The sequence below is a fragment of the Coenobita brevimanus genome, chromosome 61 (assembly GCF_032717465.1).
Source record: "Coenobita brevimanus isolate Jiangsu-jjx chromosome 61, ASM3271746v2, whole genome shotgun sequence".
NCBI classification, from domain to species: domain Eukaryota; kingdom Metazoa; phylum Arthropoda; class Malacostraca; order Decapoda; family Coenobitidae; genus Coenobita; species Coenobita brevimanus.
The window spans coordinates 28236333-28253927 of record NC_137014.1 but is presented as its reverse complement, the minus strand read 5'-3'; positions in this window follow the sequence as shown (position 1 = coordinate 28253927).

Below are 17595 nucleotides of genomic sequence, written 5' to 3'. Positions count from 1 at the left end.
AGAAGAAGACACCTTCAGAGAGGCTACTGGCTGTCTCCTTTGGGGTGCTGGCAGGAGCTGGATAGGCGGTTCCACACCTTAGCTGGTTGGTGAAGGCTCGCCCGGAAGGTAGTGCAGTATTACTGCTATGGCAGCGGCGGGCGGGCTCTGGGTCATAGAGGCACACGGCCCGGGCTGACTTAGGCCGTGGTTGCACCGAGTCCCGTTGATCTGCTGCTGCCCCTCCGTGGGCTCCTTGTGGGGGTGTCCGGGAGTTCATGGGGGCACTGTGCTGTATTCCTTGTGGGGGTGGCTGAGCGTTCCAGGGGGCACTATGCTGCATTTTAGCTGGATTCCCTTTCTAGACCGGAGGTAAGACAGTGTGAGAGGAACAGGGCATAAAAACACAGGGCAACAACCTTACATGTATATTACCAACTTCTTGATACAGGGAAGCTAGACAATCCACAAGACTCTATACAAAGGCAAAGCTCGGAGTGGCAGATGTATATTACAGTATTTACAGGTATCACGCAGGATACCGGCAGTCTCGAGAATAAGCGGACAGACTCTGCACTTAGGTGAATTTCAGAGTACAATCGATTCTTGGGCTGCATATATTTTATAATGATCATACACATGTCCCGTGTTCAATGAGTGGGGCAGGACAGTAGAATATTGCTAATGTCTTGCCTCCCAGATAGCAGAGTTGAGGCAGGTAAGCACTGTCACTGTATTCCGATTGTCACTTTCACTTTTACTTCATGGGCATGGAAGTCACTGTCATGGTAGGGGCGAGCGGCAAGGGAGCGGCCGTCCGGTGGCTCACAGGTGTCGGTCCAGCGTTGGCTGAGTCCCCTCAGGTGTCTTCTCGTCTAGGGAGCATGGGACTACATGTAGGGGCGTCATCCTCTGGAGTGGGCTACGATCGGGCATGGTGAAGGGCCCCGAACTGGAGGGGCTAGGTACAGGGGATTGGCCCTCACGACTGAGGCCAAATATCTTCGGTCTTGCTCCCGCTGCTTCGTCGTCAGGGTAGGACTGCGGGGTTGCTGGCAACAGGAGCCCGACAGGTGCTGGTCACCTTCAGATGCTGGCTGGATAGAGTGCAGCCCCGGGGTCAATATCAGTCCTCTTCATCAGTCTACTGTCGGGAGGTTTCCTTCTGGAGTCTGCCTTGGGCTGGGGAGTTAGAGGTGGTACTCGCTTCGCCGCTGGTGGGGTGGCTTGAGTGGGGATCTCCCTCTGGTTGTGGAGTCACAGGGGGTGAGGGACTTTTGGGATGTCCCTCCCTGGTGCAGCCACCGGCCGTTGCCAAGGTCCTGCTGGGAACAGGAGGAGGGCGACTACCAGCTGTCCCTTTCCCGTCGGTGTGGCAAACGGCCGTCACCAGGGTCCGATTCCCTGACGGGACCACAAACGAAATGCGGCTGCAGGCCATCACCTGCCAATGGGTGTGGCCACGGGCTGTTGCCGAAGTCCCATGTGAAGGGCGATGTATAGGTTAGGGGTGACTACAGGTTGTCCCCTGTCCACTGGTGCGGCTGCCGGCCATCACCAGTGTTGTGCCCTTCAAGGCAACTGCAGAAGAAGAGAGAAGGTGCCGTTCTCTCCCTGCATGCTGCAACCGGCTGTCACGGGTTCTGCGGGGGGGGGGGACAGCACTCTGAGCAGATATCAGCAGACTCTTAGGCGTGTGGCAACCGGCCATCACAACTGCACAGCTGCAGGCTGCTGCTGGTGCACGGCTATAAGCCGTTGCTGGTGCACGGCTATAAGCCGTTGCTGGTGCATGGCTATAAGCCGTTGCTGGTGCACGGCTATAAGCCGTTGCTGGTGCACGGCTATAGGCCGTTGCTGGTGCACGGCTGTAGGCCGTTGCTGGTGCATGACTACAGGCCGTTGTTGGTGCATGACTACAGACTGTTGCTTGTATACGGCTACAGGCCATTGCTTTATTTGTGCAGCTGCCCGGCCGTCACTGGGGCGCTGTCTGGAGCTGGTTTATTAGCTCCACCCCGATCCTGGTGAGGACCGGATTGGTAGGAGAGTAATGCACCCAGACTGAGATGTCCACGCTGGGTGCACTCCGTGGAATAGGGGCGCGCGGCCATATGGGACGTATGCCCATATAGCACGGACGTCCAGCGTGCCCTATATCCCTCAGTGGTCGCCTCCTGGGGGTGTTGTGATGCCCTCTGTTGCCTCAGCTGCTATTTCATTTACCAGTGTATTTGTTTATGTAGTACTGTATGTTAGTGCATTCTTGTGTGTTATGTCAACAATCTTTGTTGATGTAAAAAAGATATAAAAAGCATACGAAAGAATTACAAGGTATGTAATCTACAGGTTAAATTGTTAAGGAAGCGTAAGAAAGCCTCCTGAAAGAACGTGAATACAAGCACGTGTCCTATACCCTATAAGGCCCTATTTGTCATGGAAATGGACATAAGTTTCTACTTTTGTTGCTATAAATCAGGGATTCTCAGCCTTCTGACCAAATACCCCCTGAGTTATCAGACCATCGACTCATAACCCCATTAATCTGATACCGAATATAGAATGATAATATATTAAAACTAATTCAATGTACAGTGGTACCACTGAAATGCCCACCCTCACAGGAAGCCCAGGTAGGGGTGTTGCAACACCCACCCCTGGGAGGACCCACAGCCCAACACCCACCCAAGGAGGAGACCATGGGGAGGTGAGTAGAGCATCTAAGGAATCCAAGCCAGAGGGTGTTATGCTATGTGTTTTAGGTCGGCTTCCCATCCTAACAACACCCAAGGTTTAGCTGGGTTCCTTTTCTAGACCAAAGCTGATACAATGTGAGAGGAACAGGGCATGAAAACTCTAGACAACTGCCTAACACGTATATTACCAAATTCTCTGACCCCTTAACTGCGAGGCGTCACTTTCGTGATGCCTGGGAGCAAGGGATCATACCGTGGGGCGTCACTTTTGTGATTCTGTGTTATTTTGAATTTGCCCGGGCTTTCAAGTGGTGGCTTGTATCATCTATCAGTACTGCCAATGTCCAACACTAGTCAGCACTCCCATCTGTACTCCCATCCATTGTTGACAATTAGCCATTTCTCCCCTTTCTTGACTCCCCTCCCTACCTCCCCTCCATTACCCTCTCCTCTCACCTGCCCGGCCGTGCTACGCTAAGTAAATCTTCCCTGGAATTTTCCACTGATTTCATCCATTGAAATAAGCCCTATGCCCTATTCTTATACCAAATGATATATACAAAAAAGAAATAAGGTAAGTGATAGTGCCATACATTTGGAACTGGCTAATTATCACCTGACAACACCTCACGTGCACTCGTTCGCTAATTTTCGCTGTTTATTTCTCCTTGAAATATGCCGTATAATCTATTCTTGTAATAAAAATATATATAAGAAAGGAAGGGAGAAGCCTAAGTGATATTTACATTCACCTGGAACTACCTAATTTATTATGTATTGCCTAGATTTCCTGCCAATCATTTCATAGCGTACTTGTATATATTAGCAGATGACACCACACTGACATTGGCAGCATTGCACTCCCCGTAGGCCACCACACTGTATTCAGGTTACTGTCGTCTTTCAAGGTGAAACCATGTCGGATTAGCGCCTGTCCAATTCCACTGCTTTTTAGCCCCATGCAAAAGGCCCTGTGACCTCTACCCCCTACTAAACCTCGTGTGGAAAGGGGTAAAGGGCTAAGTGACTGCTGTGGAACGTGAACTGGCTAATTTATCAATGAAAATGATGAACAGTGACTACGATCTTTCTGGTGAGTAAAACAGTGCAAGTGGAAATGTAAATAATGTGTAAATAATGTGTAAACAGCAAGTGAAAGCAATGAATGTAAATATAAGTGAACAGTGGAAAATAGTTTTGTAAGTTACTGCAAGTGACAGTGTAAATAAAATAGAAATGTAAATAATGTAAAAAAATAGAGAATGTAAACAGAAATGTAAATGAGTAGCAATATAAGAATACGAGTATATAAACTAGGAGTAATGAAAGTGAAAGTTTCACTCTAGCATGTATGAATGAGTTATGAAAGTGGAAGTGAAAGTGACAGATTCACTCTCAACGCTAGTATACAGGACGAGAAAGTGAATGTTACGTATTTTACTGAAAGAGAAATTGAATGCCTGCAGTGACAATAAACTACTATTACTGAAGAAAACTTATGGATAAAGACTGCAGATATATATCAGTGTTATATAGTAACAGAAATATAAAGTGCGATTGTTTTTACAAATAATAAATGACAACACCAGCGGCGAACGTGGGAAAGTCATACGCGCTCATAATTTTCATTGCTTTCACAGTGTTTTTTTTGGGGGGGAGTATGGATTCGAAACTATTTGAGAATAATAGAATAGTATTTCTAGTGATAATATCAGGCTGTGGTAATCATATTACGGGTTGTCGGGATGTGTAAAGTGGAGACTTCGTTACCCAACTTCAGAGGTCTCCACAAGTCTTACGGTACTCAACGAAGGCTCAACAAACATCCCAGGAGAAAGCTGAAGGTATGTGCCATATGAATATTTAATTTTAATATTCTAGGACTAATAACTGACTTTTGGCAAATATTTTTAGAGAGACTGCCGGAGCGCAAATATGCCCATGAGACACTCAGGTCAAGCAAAAACAACCCCGCGGTTTAGGGGCTAATACAGGACAGACAGACACTCTCACAGGACTATACAAAAATCAAGACTTGGACTGGCAGATAGATTATGCATATAACACAGGATACCGGCAGTCTCGAGAGTGGAAGGCAGACACTGTACTTAAGTGGAGATTGAATTACACTTTGTTCTCAGGCTGCATATACTTCACAGTTATTATGTTCATGTCCCGTGTTACACTAAGTGGAGTTATGATGGTTAGGCGCTGTTACTAGCGTTTGTGTCCCATTTCACACTCAGTGGAGTTAGGATAGTTAGGCACTGTCACTAGTGTTCTAAACACAGACTGTCAGTTCTCACTTTCACTCCATGGGCACTTGAATTATAGTCACGGTAGGTGTGTGGGGCAAGGGAGAAGGTCGACTGGGGGAAGGGCGGCGACTCAAAGGTGTCGGCCCGGCGTCAGTAGAGTCCCTTCAGGTGTCCTCTCGTCTATGGGCCACGGGACTACATGTAGGGGCGTTGTCCTCCATTGTGGGCTGTGGTTGGGCATGGTGAAATGCCCCGCGCTGGCAGGGCTGGGCACAGGCATTTAGCCTTCAGGACTGAGGCCGAACAGCCTCTGCAGACGCTCCTATAGGCACCCGGCGCAGGAAGGGCACTGCTCCTTCTTGGGACTGGAGAGGTCATGCCCCGGGGTACTAGGGGCATTGTTGAGAGCCTGTTGCTTCACTGTCAGGGTAGAGCTGCGGGGTTGCCTACGGCAGGAGTCTGACAGACGTTGGCCTCCCTCTGGTGCTGGCTGGATGGAGTGCAACCCTGGGGATAACACAGGGCGTCTCCATCAGTCCTCTATAAGGAGGGTCTCCTTCTGAGGGCTGCCTCAGTCTGGGGATTTGGAGGTGGGACCTACTCTGCCGCTGGTGGGGTGGCTCGAGCAGGGGTTGCCCTCAGGTTGTGAAGTCACAGGGGGTGAGGGACTTTTATGGTGTCCCTCCCTGGTGTGGCTACTGGCCACCACCGAGGTCCCTCGGGCAATGGGAGAAGGGTGGCTACAGGCCGTCCCTTTCCCATTGGTACAGCAACCTACCAACACCAGGGCCTGACTTCCTGATGGGACCACAGACAAAGTGGGGCTACTGGCCGTCACCGAAATCCCGTATGAGGGGCAACATATAGGTGAGGGGCAGCTACAGGCCATCCCCTGTCTACTGGTGCGGCTGCCGGCTGTCACCGGTGTTGTGCCCCTCAAGGCAACTGCAGAAGGAGAGAGGGGATACCTTTCTCTCCCCACGTGCGGCTGCCGGCCGTCACGGGTTCTGCAGGGGGGGTGGGCGGCGCTATGAGGAGCTACAGGGCCTCTCTTTATGTACACGGCTACCAACTGTCACTTGTATGTGCGGCTACCAGCCATCACTGTTGTACAGCTGCAGGCCGTTGCTTGTGCACGGCTACAGGCCGTCTCTTTAGTTGTGTGGCTACCAGCCGTCACTGGGGTGCTGCCTGGAGCTAAGTTGGTAGCTCCACCCCGATCCTGACGAGAGCTGGCTTGGTCAGAAGGTAATGCACCCGGACTGAGATGTTCACGTTGGGTGCACTCCGTGGAACAGGGTCGTGTGGCCATATGGGACATATGCCCATATTGCACGGACGTCGTGCACACCCTATCTACCCATTTGTTGTCACCTCCTGGGGGTGTTGTGATGCCTTCGCTTGCCACGGCTGCTATTTCACCACCGTCATGGTGGGAAGTGTCACGTCCCTGTGGCTGGAGGTAGTAGGTCTTGGTGGTGCTGGTGCTGTGGTCTGGAGTCAGATGTTGGAGGAGGGTGATCCACTGTGTGGTTGCCAGGTTTTCGTCGTGGTGAGGGGTGCAGGTTAGGTAGAGGGTGGAGGCTTAGGAAGCTGTGCAGAGGATCTGGAGGAGGTGTTGAGGCCCGCGGATGTGGCGCTTCCTGCCGTAGGTCGGTGCCCAGGTGGCATGTTGTATCCTCATGGCTGTAGGTGGTTGCTCCTCCAATGGTCTCAGCTGAATGCTGGCGACTGAGGCGAGGGTGGTGGTTTTATGTTGGGGAGAAGTGCATGTGTTTTCCCCAGGGGAATAGGGGTGGATGGATATTTCAGCTGGGCTTGGTGTAGTCTGAGGGTAATAGGAGTGGTGTTGGGGGTGTGGGGGCTGGGGGTGATTGAGTCTAGTGGGGGAGGTGAGGCAGAGGGGGTGTTGGGGTGGCAGTGTAATTGGCAGGAGGGCGTGAAAAGCAGCTGAAGTGAGTGATGATGGTCTTTAGGGTGGGAGTGGGTGGCGAGGTAGGAGTGCTGCCTCGTGGTGCTCCTGTTGCACGTGGGGTTGCATTGTGGTGGGCGGTGTTGGGTGGTGGCAATTGGGGTGGGGGTTTGGGGGTGGGGGGGAGATGAGGTCATGATGGGGGCAGTAATGTGGAGGTGAGGGTGGCAGGGGGTGGTGTGTGAGCATGTGAATGCATGGTGGTTGTGGGTGGTTTTGGCATGCTCGGGTGGTGTGGCAGTGGTGGGGCGTCAGATGAGGTGGTGTGAGATGCGGGGGTCGAGGGAGAAGGTGGCGAGGGGGCGAAGGGTTGGCTGGGGGAAGGGATTTGTGGTGGTGGTGAGGCGGAAGGTGAGGTAGCGTGGGGGGTGGAAGGTGAGGGAGCTGGTGGTGAGGGAGTGGGGGACAATGGGAGGGAGGAGGAGGGCATGATATAGCAATTGTAGGGGTCGGGAGGGGGGTTGGGGTGGTGGGTGGAGGTGAGGCAGTGCAGGAGGTGGGCGGGTTGGGCTGAGGGGAGGTGATGGTGCGGAACGAGTGCACATGGCTTCTTTTGAAAGTTCGTGGAGTGTTATGGTAATCTATGGTCACTTGGTAGAGGTTAGGGACGTGGGTGATAGTGTATGGGCCCATAAAGCAGGGAGAGAGTTTATGGGGAATCGGCAGTTTTGCAACCATCACGGAATCACCCGGTTTGTAGGGATTCGAGGAGGTGGCATCGGGTTGGAGGTCCGGAGGTCCAGGCCATTTTGTAGGTGGTGAAGGTGCCTCTTGTGGTGTTCGAGGGGGTCAGATGTCGGGGACATAGAGGTAGGCTGTAGGTGTCAGTGTAGTGGCAGGAGGAGAGGGGCTTCCCCAAATATCTACTCGTGAGGGGATATACCGTCTTCTTGGGGGCAAAAGTTGATTCCCCACTGGATGATTTTAATGTGAGCTGGCCAATCTTCATTTTTAGTTTCCTCGATTCGAATGTGCACCTGGTTCTGAGAATGCAGTGACTTCTCTCAACTCCGTTCCCCTGTGGCCAGTATGGAGAGGAATGGGAGATGTGGTAGCTGAATATGTTGTCTAGCTCTCGCCAGATGTTGCTGGTAAACTCGGGGGCAATGTCTGAGTGTAGGGCCTGAGGTATTCCAAAATCGGGAAAAACGTGGCGGACTAGGGCGTCGGCCACTGCGGCAGCATGGTGTTCTTTGGTCAGGCATGCGATGAGGAACTTGGAATACGTATCCACGAAGGTGATAAGGTAACGGTATCCTGACTTGGGTGGTAGGGGCCCCACTATATCCATGGAGAGTAACTGCCAAGGCTTGTGGGCAGTTATAGTTATACTTCCTGACGGGCCGGCCTTGCAGGTGGCATCCTCGCCTAATGCACGGACTCGGCAGGCCTGTGTGACTTGTTTGGCCAGGTTGCAGGGGCTGGGAATCCAGTAGGTGTCATTGAACACATGGAGGAGTTTCTTGATACCTAGGTGCATCCCGTTGTTGGAGTGAAGGTGTCTCATGGTATCCAAGGTGGTATCTGGGTCGAGGATAGTGTGCATCGAGGGGGTGAACAAGTTGTTGCCCTGCTGGTGGAGTTTGGCAAATAAGTGGGGCAGAATCCAGGGGGGGGGGAGTCCTTGCCGCACCATTGTTGGAGGAGTTCCAGCTCCCGTCGGATCACGTGGATGGGCAGGCGGGAGAGTGCATCAGCATTAGTATGGAGCTTGCCAGGGCAGTAGGAGATCTCGTAGTTGAATTCCTCAAGTGTCTCTCTCCATCTCATAAGTTGGGCATTATGGGTGTCGGACTGTCATAGCCATTGGAGCGACTGGTGGTCCATTATGATTGTGACCTTGGTTCCGGATAGTTAGGCCCGTAAGTGCTCCAAGGTCCAGACGATGCCCAGGCATTCTCACTTGGTGGCGGCATAGTTTTTTTCAACCTGGTTAAGGGTGCAGCTGGCGCAGGCAATGATGTGCTCCCAGCCTTCCTGGACTTGTGCGAGGACGGTGCCAATCGTGATCAGGGAGACATCGGTGTATAATCAGAAGGGCAGAGTGTAGTCGGGGAAGGTGATGACTGGGGCAATTACGAGTTTGTCCTTAAGTTCTTGAAAAGCAGCCCTTCACTTGTCGGTTCAGGTAGAGGGTTCTCCCATCTGGGTTAGGTCATGGAGGGGTTTGGCGATATTGGCAAACCCCTTTACAAAGCATCGATAGTATGAGGTGAGGCCCAGGAAGTCTCGGACCTCGTGGACGTCTCGTGGCAGGGGGAGCTCCGTGATGGTGCGCAGCTTATCGGGGTCGGGTGAGATTCCGTCTTTTGAGATGATATGCCCCAGGAAAGCAACAATCCGTGTGGCCAGGACGCATTTGGAAGGCTGGAGCTTGAGGCCCAACTGGCAGATGCACTGAAAAACTTTCCTGAGGCACTGAAGGTGATCAACCCATGTCTTGCTAAAAAATGATGTCATCCAGGTATGCCAGACAGATTTCCCAGGTGAGGCCACTCAGGATGGACTCCATCAATTGGGAGAAGGTGGCAGGGGCATTGCAGAGTCCAAATGGCAGGACGTTGAATTCGTAATGCTTTCCATTATTTGTGGAAAATGCTGTCTTCCCTCTATCCTTAGGGTGTATGGGGACCTGCCAATACCCTGATTGAAGATCCAGGGTAGAAAACCAGGAGGCGCCATGCAGGGAGTCGAGGGAGTCGTCGATCCTGAGAAGTGGGGTGGCATCCTTGATGGTAATGTCATTGTGGAAGTGGTAGTCCACGCAGAATTGCATGGTATCGTCTTTCTTTTTGACAAGGACGACAGGACAGGATCACGGGCTGGTGGAAGGTGAAACAACGTCGGCATCGAGCATTTCCTGGACCTGCTGGTCTTCCTCTGTTCGTTGTTTTGGGTTTTTCTGTCGGGATGGTTGGCGCATAGGCAGTCCTGTGGCGTGTATCTCGTGCGCCAGGTAGGTAGTGTGGCCGATATCTTTAAGCCCTGATGCAAAGAGGTCCTGAAAGTCCAGAAGCAGATGGCAGAGAGTGTCAGCTTGGTGGGGTGAGAGATGCTCGGGTATGGAAGGCAGTGGGGCAGGGGAGGAGGGGGTGGTGGTGGTGCATGACTCTACTTCTTCCATCTCTCCTACCACAAGTCCCTTAGGTAGCATGAGGGGGGGTTGTGGTGATGTTGGGAATTTGGACCGCCGCGATGTGAGGGTGGAGGAAGGTGGGGGACAGGAGGCATGCCGAGAGGGTTCTGGGCGGCAGGTCTGGGGAGAATAGGACAGCTGATGTTCTGGTAGGCCTGTTCAGTGGCAGCCATGCTTCGTGATGAGGGGGAATTGTGATGGTGGATGTGGTAGTAGCGGGGAGGGTGAGGTGAGCGGGGGGGGGGCTGGGGAGGGGGTCAGGGGAGGGGGAATAGTCGGATGGTGTGCAGTGCTGGGGAGGGGGTCAGGGGAAGGGGAATAGTCGGGTGGTGGGTAGTGTTGGGGAGGGGCGGAGGAAGGTTTGCAGGTACACAGGGGTTGTGAGGAGTCGCGGGAGGGGACTAGGGGCTCCTGAAATTGGAGTTGCTGCTTGTGGCAATTAATGGTCGCTCGTAGTTTCTGTAGGAGGTCCAGTCCCAGATATCCATCATAGGTGCGACAAGCTGAGTTGAAAACGATGAATTTATGCTGGGTGGAGACATGCTGGCTAGTGTCGGTATGTAAGGCCCGGGTTTCCCCACGGATGGGTAGGTGGCCATCCCCTGCATCTACAAGATGAGGTGACGTAGGGAAAAGTGGGCCAAAAGCCTATTTATGGCGGGAGTAGAAATAGCTGTAGAGGCACGATCTGGTTGCTTCCGTGTCGACCAGAAGCCTCGCTTTTACCTTGTTCAGTCTCATCTTATCGTAGACTGTGGGGAGGTGCAAGGGCAGGCCTAAAAATCCAGCTGTTGTGGGATCTCATCTTCCTCAGGCTCCGTTTCTCGGGGATCAGTGTCTCCAGTTAGTGCGATGTCATCCTCGGGGCCCTCGTTCTCTAGAGATGATACTTTGCATCGGCCTGGGGTGTTTAGTCTGTGCCGGGCAGCTTTGAGTTGCTACTGGATGTTGTGGAGTGGACACCGGTGACTACATGTGGAGAACTCCCAAGGGCCAATATTAATTAGGTTCTGGTTCTCCTTGTGACTAGGGCGCTTGTTTGTGGGATGTGCCCTAGGTAGGCTGGATGTTAGCGTAGGGCTGGTGAGGGCTGGTGAGGGCTGGTGGTGGCCGAGGTTTGTTGGGTGGGGCTGGTTTATTTGTAGGAAACTTGCACACAACATTGATTTGTTGAGGGGTGGAGTGGGAGGTCAGGAGTCGCCGTATCAGCTGGACGTCCCTGTCCAGATCTCCCGTAGGGTCGTGTATGGTGAAGTGCTGCATGACCATACTGGGGAGAACTCTGAGGAGGGTATTGAAGGTATGCTGTTCCCGGTTTTCTGCATCTGCTTCTGGGTATGTGGCAGTGACAAGCCGCCTGGCCTTGATAAGGGTGTCATCCATGTTCCCGTTGTAAGTTAGGCTGTCCAGTTGTGACAGCGCCACCACTTTTCCCAGGGAGGGGGTGATGGCTTGAACTACTATTTTAGTGAAATTTGTCCATGTCAATTTGGGGACAACTTTGGGTGCAATACTGGCCGCTGCTTTGCCCAAAAGTGGTAGGGTGATTGCGATTTTCTGTCTGTCATCTTCGAAACCAATATCTAACAGCAGCTCGACTATGCATGGGTACGTGTATATGTCGTACTGTTCCTGGTCGAATTTGGGCAATTGTACGTGCGGTTTTGTTGCCATATTGGTGATTTCCCTGTTCTGCTCCTCTCTGAATTCTATTTTGCTCGAGTCAAGAACCACCGCTGTCCACTAGTGTTATGTTAGGTGTTTTTAGGTCACCTTCCAGTCCAAACAACACCTAAGGTTTAGCTGGGTTGCCTTTCTAGACCGGAGCTAAGATATTAGATAAGTTTTAAGAATTAGGGGGGATTAGTTCTTTGCGGGGCCCCCCTCCTGGAGGGGAGCCCTGAAAAGAACCTAGTCCCCCAGGTCCCCAAATCTCTAGGTGCACCCCTGCTCTAGACAATTACCTTACACATATATTACCAAATTCTCTAATACAGGACAGACAATCTCATAGGACTCTATACAAAAGTCAAGACCCGAACTGGCAGATAGATTTCGGGTATCATGCAGGATACCGGCAGTCTCAAGAGTGGAAGACAGACACTGTACTTAAGTGGAGATTGAATTATACTTTGTTCTTGGGCTGCATATACTTCATAGTTATTATGTTCATGTCCCCTGTTACACTAAGTGGAGTTATGATGGTTAGGCACTGTTGCTGGTGTTTGTGTCCCGTTTCACACTCAGTGGAGTTAGGATAGTTAGGCACTGTCACTAGCATTCTAAACACTGGCTGTCAATTCTCACTTTCACTCCACGGGCACTTGAATCACAGTCATGGTAGGTGTATTGGGCAAGGAAGCGGGCTGACTGAGGGGGGGGGGCCAGCGACTCACAGATGTTGGCCCGGTGTCGGTAGAGTCCCTTCAGGTGTCCTCTCGTCCAGGGGCCACGGGACTACACATAGGGGCATCGTCCTCCATTGTGGGCTGTGGTCGGGCGTGGTGAAATGCCCCGTGCTGGCGAGGCTGGGCACAGGGATGTGGCCTTCAGGACCGAGGCTGAAGAGCCTCTGCGGGTGCTCCTGTAGGTGCCTGGAGCAGGAAGGGTGCCGCTCCTCGTCGGGACTGGAGAAGTTGCGCCCTGGGGTACTAGGGGCATTGTTGAGAGCCTGTCTACTGCGGTCTCACTCCCATTGCTTCACTGTCAGGGTAGGGCTGTGGCGTTGCCTACGGCAGGAGTCTGACAGGTGTTGGTCTCCCTCTGGTGCTGGCTGGATGGAGTACAACCCCAGGGATAACACAGGGCCTCTCCACCAGTCCTCTATAAGGAGGTTCTCCTTCTGAGGGCTGCCTCAGTCTGGGGAGTTGGAGGTGGGACCTACTCTGCCGCTGGTGGGACGGCTCAACCAGGGGTCGCCCTCGAATTGTGAAATCACAGGGGGCAAGGGAGTTTTATGACGTCCCTCCCTGGTGTGGCTACTGGCCATTGCCGAGGTCCCTTGGGCAATGGGAGGAGGATGGGTACAGGCTGTCCCTTTCCTGTCTGAGGCAACTGGCCATCACCGGGGCCTAACTTCCTGACGGGACCGCAGACGAGGTGCGGCTACTGGCTATCACCTGCCTATGGGTGCAGCTACTGGCTATTGTCGAAATCCTGTATTAGGGGCGACGTGTAGGCGAGGGGCAGCTACAGGCCGTCCCCTGTCTACTGGTGCAGCTGCTGGCCATCACTGGTGTCATGCCCCTCGAGACAGCTGTAGAAGGAGAGAGGGCGTACCTTTCTCTCCCCAAGTGCGGCTGCTGGCCGTCATGGGTTTCGCAGGAGGGGTGGGCAGCACTATGAGCAGCTACAGGCTATGTCTTTATGTGCAAGGCTACTGGCCATCACTTGTATGTGCGGCTACCGGCTGTCACTGTTGCATGGCTGCAGGCCTTTGCTTGTACATGGTTACAGGCTGTTGTTTTTACTGAGCAGCTACAGGCCATCTCTTTAGTTGTGCGGCTACTGGCCTTTACTAGGGTGCTGCCTGGAGCTAAGTTGGTAGCTCCATCCCGATCCTCGTGAGGGCTGGCTTGGCTGGAGGGTTAAAGCACCCGGACTGAGATGTTCATGCCGGGAGCACTCCGTGGAATAGGGGCACGCGGCCATATGGGACATATGGTCATATCACATGGACATTGCGCGTGCCCTACCTACCCCTCTGTTGTCGCCTCCTGGGGGTGTTGTGATGCCCTCGGTTGCCACAGCTGCTATTTCCGAGGGTCTGACATCCCCCGCCACTATGCGCCCCTCTTCCTCTCAAGCAGACCCAACGAGAGGTATGCAGTGCTGGTAGACTACTCTCCAGCCAGACCAGCCCCTGCCAGGTTCAGGGTGGAGCTTACATTACAGTCCCAGACAGCACCCAAGAGATGGCCACTAGCCGCACTAGGCAAGAGATTGCCATTGACCTCTCTGCAGCTGCATGCCCCCCCCTCTGCAGAGTCAAGTGACGGTCACTAGCTGCACTGGAGAAGAGACGGTCACTGCCCGCTCTTCATCTGCAGTCAGTCCCGGGAGTAGGACTTCGGTGATGGCCACTAGTCGCACCAGAAGGCAAGTGACGGCCACTAGCTGCACCTCACCTAACCGGACCTTGGTTACGGTCACTAGCCACACCAGCAGGAAGGAGACGGCCACCAGCCACTCTGTACCTGCCGCCCAGGGACCTCGGCGATGGCCACCAGCTGCGCCAGGGAGGGTATGGTCATCGCCCATCTGCGACTCCCCATGATGAAGGGTGTCCCTTGCATGGCCCACCACTCCAGAGCCCGAGCAGGACATCCCTCCCTCTCCCCCTACAGAGGCAGCTCCCAGGAGGAGTTACGCCTGGAGGAGGTCTAGCGAGGCCCCATCGTGAGCCCGGGGATCTGTGCAGTGCAGCCAGTGCCGAGACGAGACCACACAGTCTCCTGGAGGAAGGAACACCACACGCAGCCCCTGATGGCGGCACGACCCAAGAGAGACCGCAGCCCCTGATGGCGGCACGACCCAAGGGAGACCGCAGCCCTCAGACTTCCAGGGGCACCCCCAGGACCCCGGGGCAGGACATCTCCAGCCCCATTGGACGGCGACCTACTTCTCAGAGTGGGCGCAGGCAAACGCACCTACTCTCCCTATTCGGCCACAGTCCTGAGGACCAAACTCTCCACCAAGGCCCTACCAGGGGAGGGCCCCTCTCCACACCGCCCAGCAGCTCACTCCAGACGACTCGGCCCCTGGCAGTAGTCCCGTGCCCCCTGAGGGAAGGCACACCTGACAGGACCCCTCCCACACCTGGCCGACACCTGTAGGCAGCCCGAGGCTTCGGTCGTCAGAGTCCTCCTGTCCTGATAGTGACTGAAACCTGTATGGTGTATCGTGTCAATACTGTATTCACATTGTAGACTACTCAGTGCCGTATGAATTTAAGGTAATATATATGTAAGGCTGGTTGACCAGAGTTTTTGTGCCATGTTCCTCTAGTTGTGTGTACTATACCCGGTCTAGAAAAAAAAAAAAAAACACATTAGTTGCACGTGATCAAAGGACAAGTAGTTGGACTTTGAACACGTCGCATAAAAACCACAATGGGTATTATCAAATGGTTGATTTTGTCATGCCTTCATTAAGCAGTTTAGCATTAACATCACAGTCAATGTACTGTACAGTGATACTATACAAGAGTGAAACTGTAGTTATTTGGCGAAGAAATTAAACATTAGCACAAATTCAACAGACTGGTGCTATACCGACTATGTAGGACTAAAGAAATTACATTTACTTCATTTGGCAAGTAGGCATTAACATCACTGTTACGACCACGTCCAACACTGCCACAGACTCCAACAGCAATAATTCAGTATAGGAAGGACGTCACCCAGTGAATCGTTCTTCTTAGGGCCAGCCTTTCGGTGTACAATATCCTTACTCAACACCAACTCAGGCATAATAACAGGCTTCTCGCGCCAGTTGTCTTTATTTTACTAAGTAATTACACTCTCTGCTTCGCAACTCCAGAGATACGCTAACTTCAGAAGGCTGCAAGTCAAACTAAACTGAAACTCCTGTATTCTCTCCCCCATCCTTTTATAACCTCCCTTGCATCTCCAGCATTCTAGGACGTGCTGGTAAATGCTCCTAACAACAACAGTTACCAAATCGGAGACATCCAAAATATTCCTGAGATTCTTGAGCATACTAACCGAAATTAAATTACACAATTTAACAATCATCTCAAGAAAACATTATAGAGAAAATAAAAATAGAGAATAACACTCAATACATAACTTTAAAAAGTGCCTCCACTCCCAGCAGCAGGGTATCTGGCAACCCTGACTCGTATCGGAAAAAATGCAAGAATCGTCAAGAATTCTCCAGCACTACCTAACTACCAATCCACCTTCTTAACACTACCCCCTCCCTATTCGTTTTGTCGTCCCGATAAAGCTACACAAGACTAACAAACATAATCCCTAATCCCTAACAAAACATCTAATTATACACAAAATAATCCTTCAACTTATCAAGACCTCTCCTATGCCGCTCCTGATGACGTCCCTGCTCCTCCACACAGGCCACTTCTCCTGGAATGACTTTGTCCTCTTCCTGGTTCATTTCTTCCCTGGGGAAACTACCATCTTCTCATACTTCAGCTCCTTGGTCCTCCTCAACATCATCAGCTACGGGTGTTCACGATTCCTCGGAGACGTTCCAGATGTAGCCTACTGTCCTTGTCCATGGTACTGCCACAGACGATTTACGTGTACCACCTTTGGACGAAACTCCTGCCTCCCCGAATCCAGTATGTTACATCTGACAGGCGATCCATCACAGCGTTGGGCCCATCCCATGGGCTCTGCAGCTTCGATACTGTCCATTTTTCTGCAGAGACTGTGTAGCCAAACCTTGTCACCATCCTTGAAGCTCACCTCACTTGCCTTGGCATCATACTTATGCTTCATCACTTCGTCTGAAAACTTCAGAGCTTCTCGAACTTGATGATGTACCTCAGTCAGTCTTCCCTGCAGATGCTTCACATAGCCAGGTGTCAGTTGGCAGCTCTTCACTAGGTACTTTTCCTTTTAATAGATCAACTGGCAGCTGCAATTCGTGGCCCAGCATCTATTTTGCAGAGGTGTAGCTGGTAGACTCGTGGGATGCAGATCAATGTGCCATTACCAATGCACGTAATTTCTGGTCCCATTCCATCCGTCCCTCTTCACGGAACTTGGCCATTTCTTGTCCCAAGGTCCAGTTGAATTTCTCCACCATCCCATCTGACTGTGGCCTTAGCAGGGTCGTCGTGGTCTTCTTGATCTCCTGTAACTTACAGCACTCACAAAGCACAGCAGACTCGAAGTTTCTACCCTAGTCTGAATGTTGCTCTTGTGGTATCCCAAAACGACAGAAGAATTGGTCAACCAACACCTCAACAACAGCTGTGGCTTCTTGATCGGGGATGGAATAGGCTTCTGGAGACTGTGAAGTAGTCCATGGCGACACATATATTCCAGTTTCTTCTTTAAGTTAGTGGTAGAGGTCCAGCAATGTTCACTGCGACTCTTTCCATAAGTGCACTCACTTGGTACAGCTGAAGAGGGATGCAACCACGTTTCTTGGGTCCCTTCTTGGCACAGCATACATCACAGGCCTGATGCCACTCTTCAAATCCTGACGCATGCCAGTCCAGTAAAACCTTTCTTGCAGCCGACTTAAAGTTTTCTTCACTCTCAGATGCCCACTAGTAATCCGGTTATGAGACTTCTAAGACCTTCGACCTCATTATCACCCACCTTTTAGCAGGGCGGAGAGATAATGTTTTTCCCTGCCTCTGTGTGTGTGTGTGTGTGTGTGTGTTCTTACCTAATTGTTCTTACCTAATTGTATCTTTACAGGAATGAGTCAAGCTCGTACTGTCCCGTGTCTTAAACCACATTTATCGTACATATCCTTAAATTTGTGAATTGTTTTGGCACACACTATTTCATTCGGTAGTGCATTCCATTGATCAGTTGCTCTGTTTGGGAAACT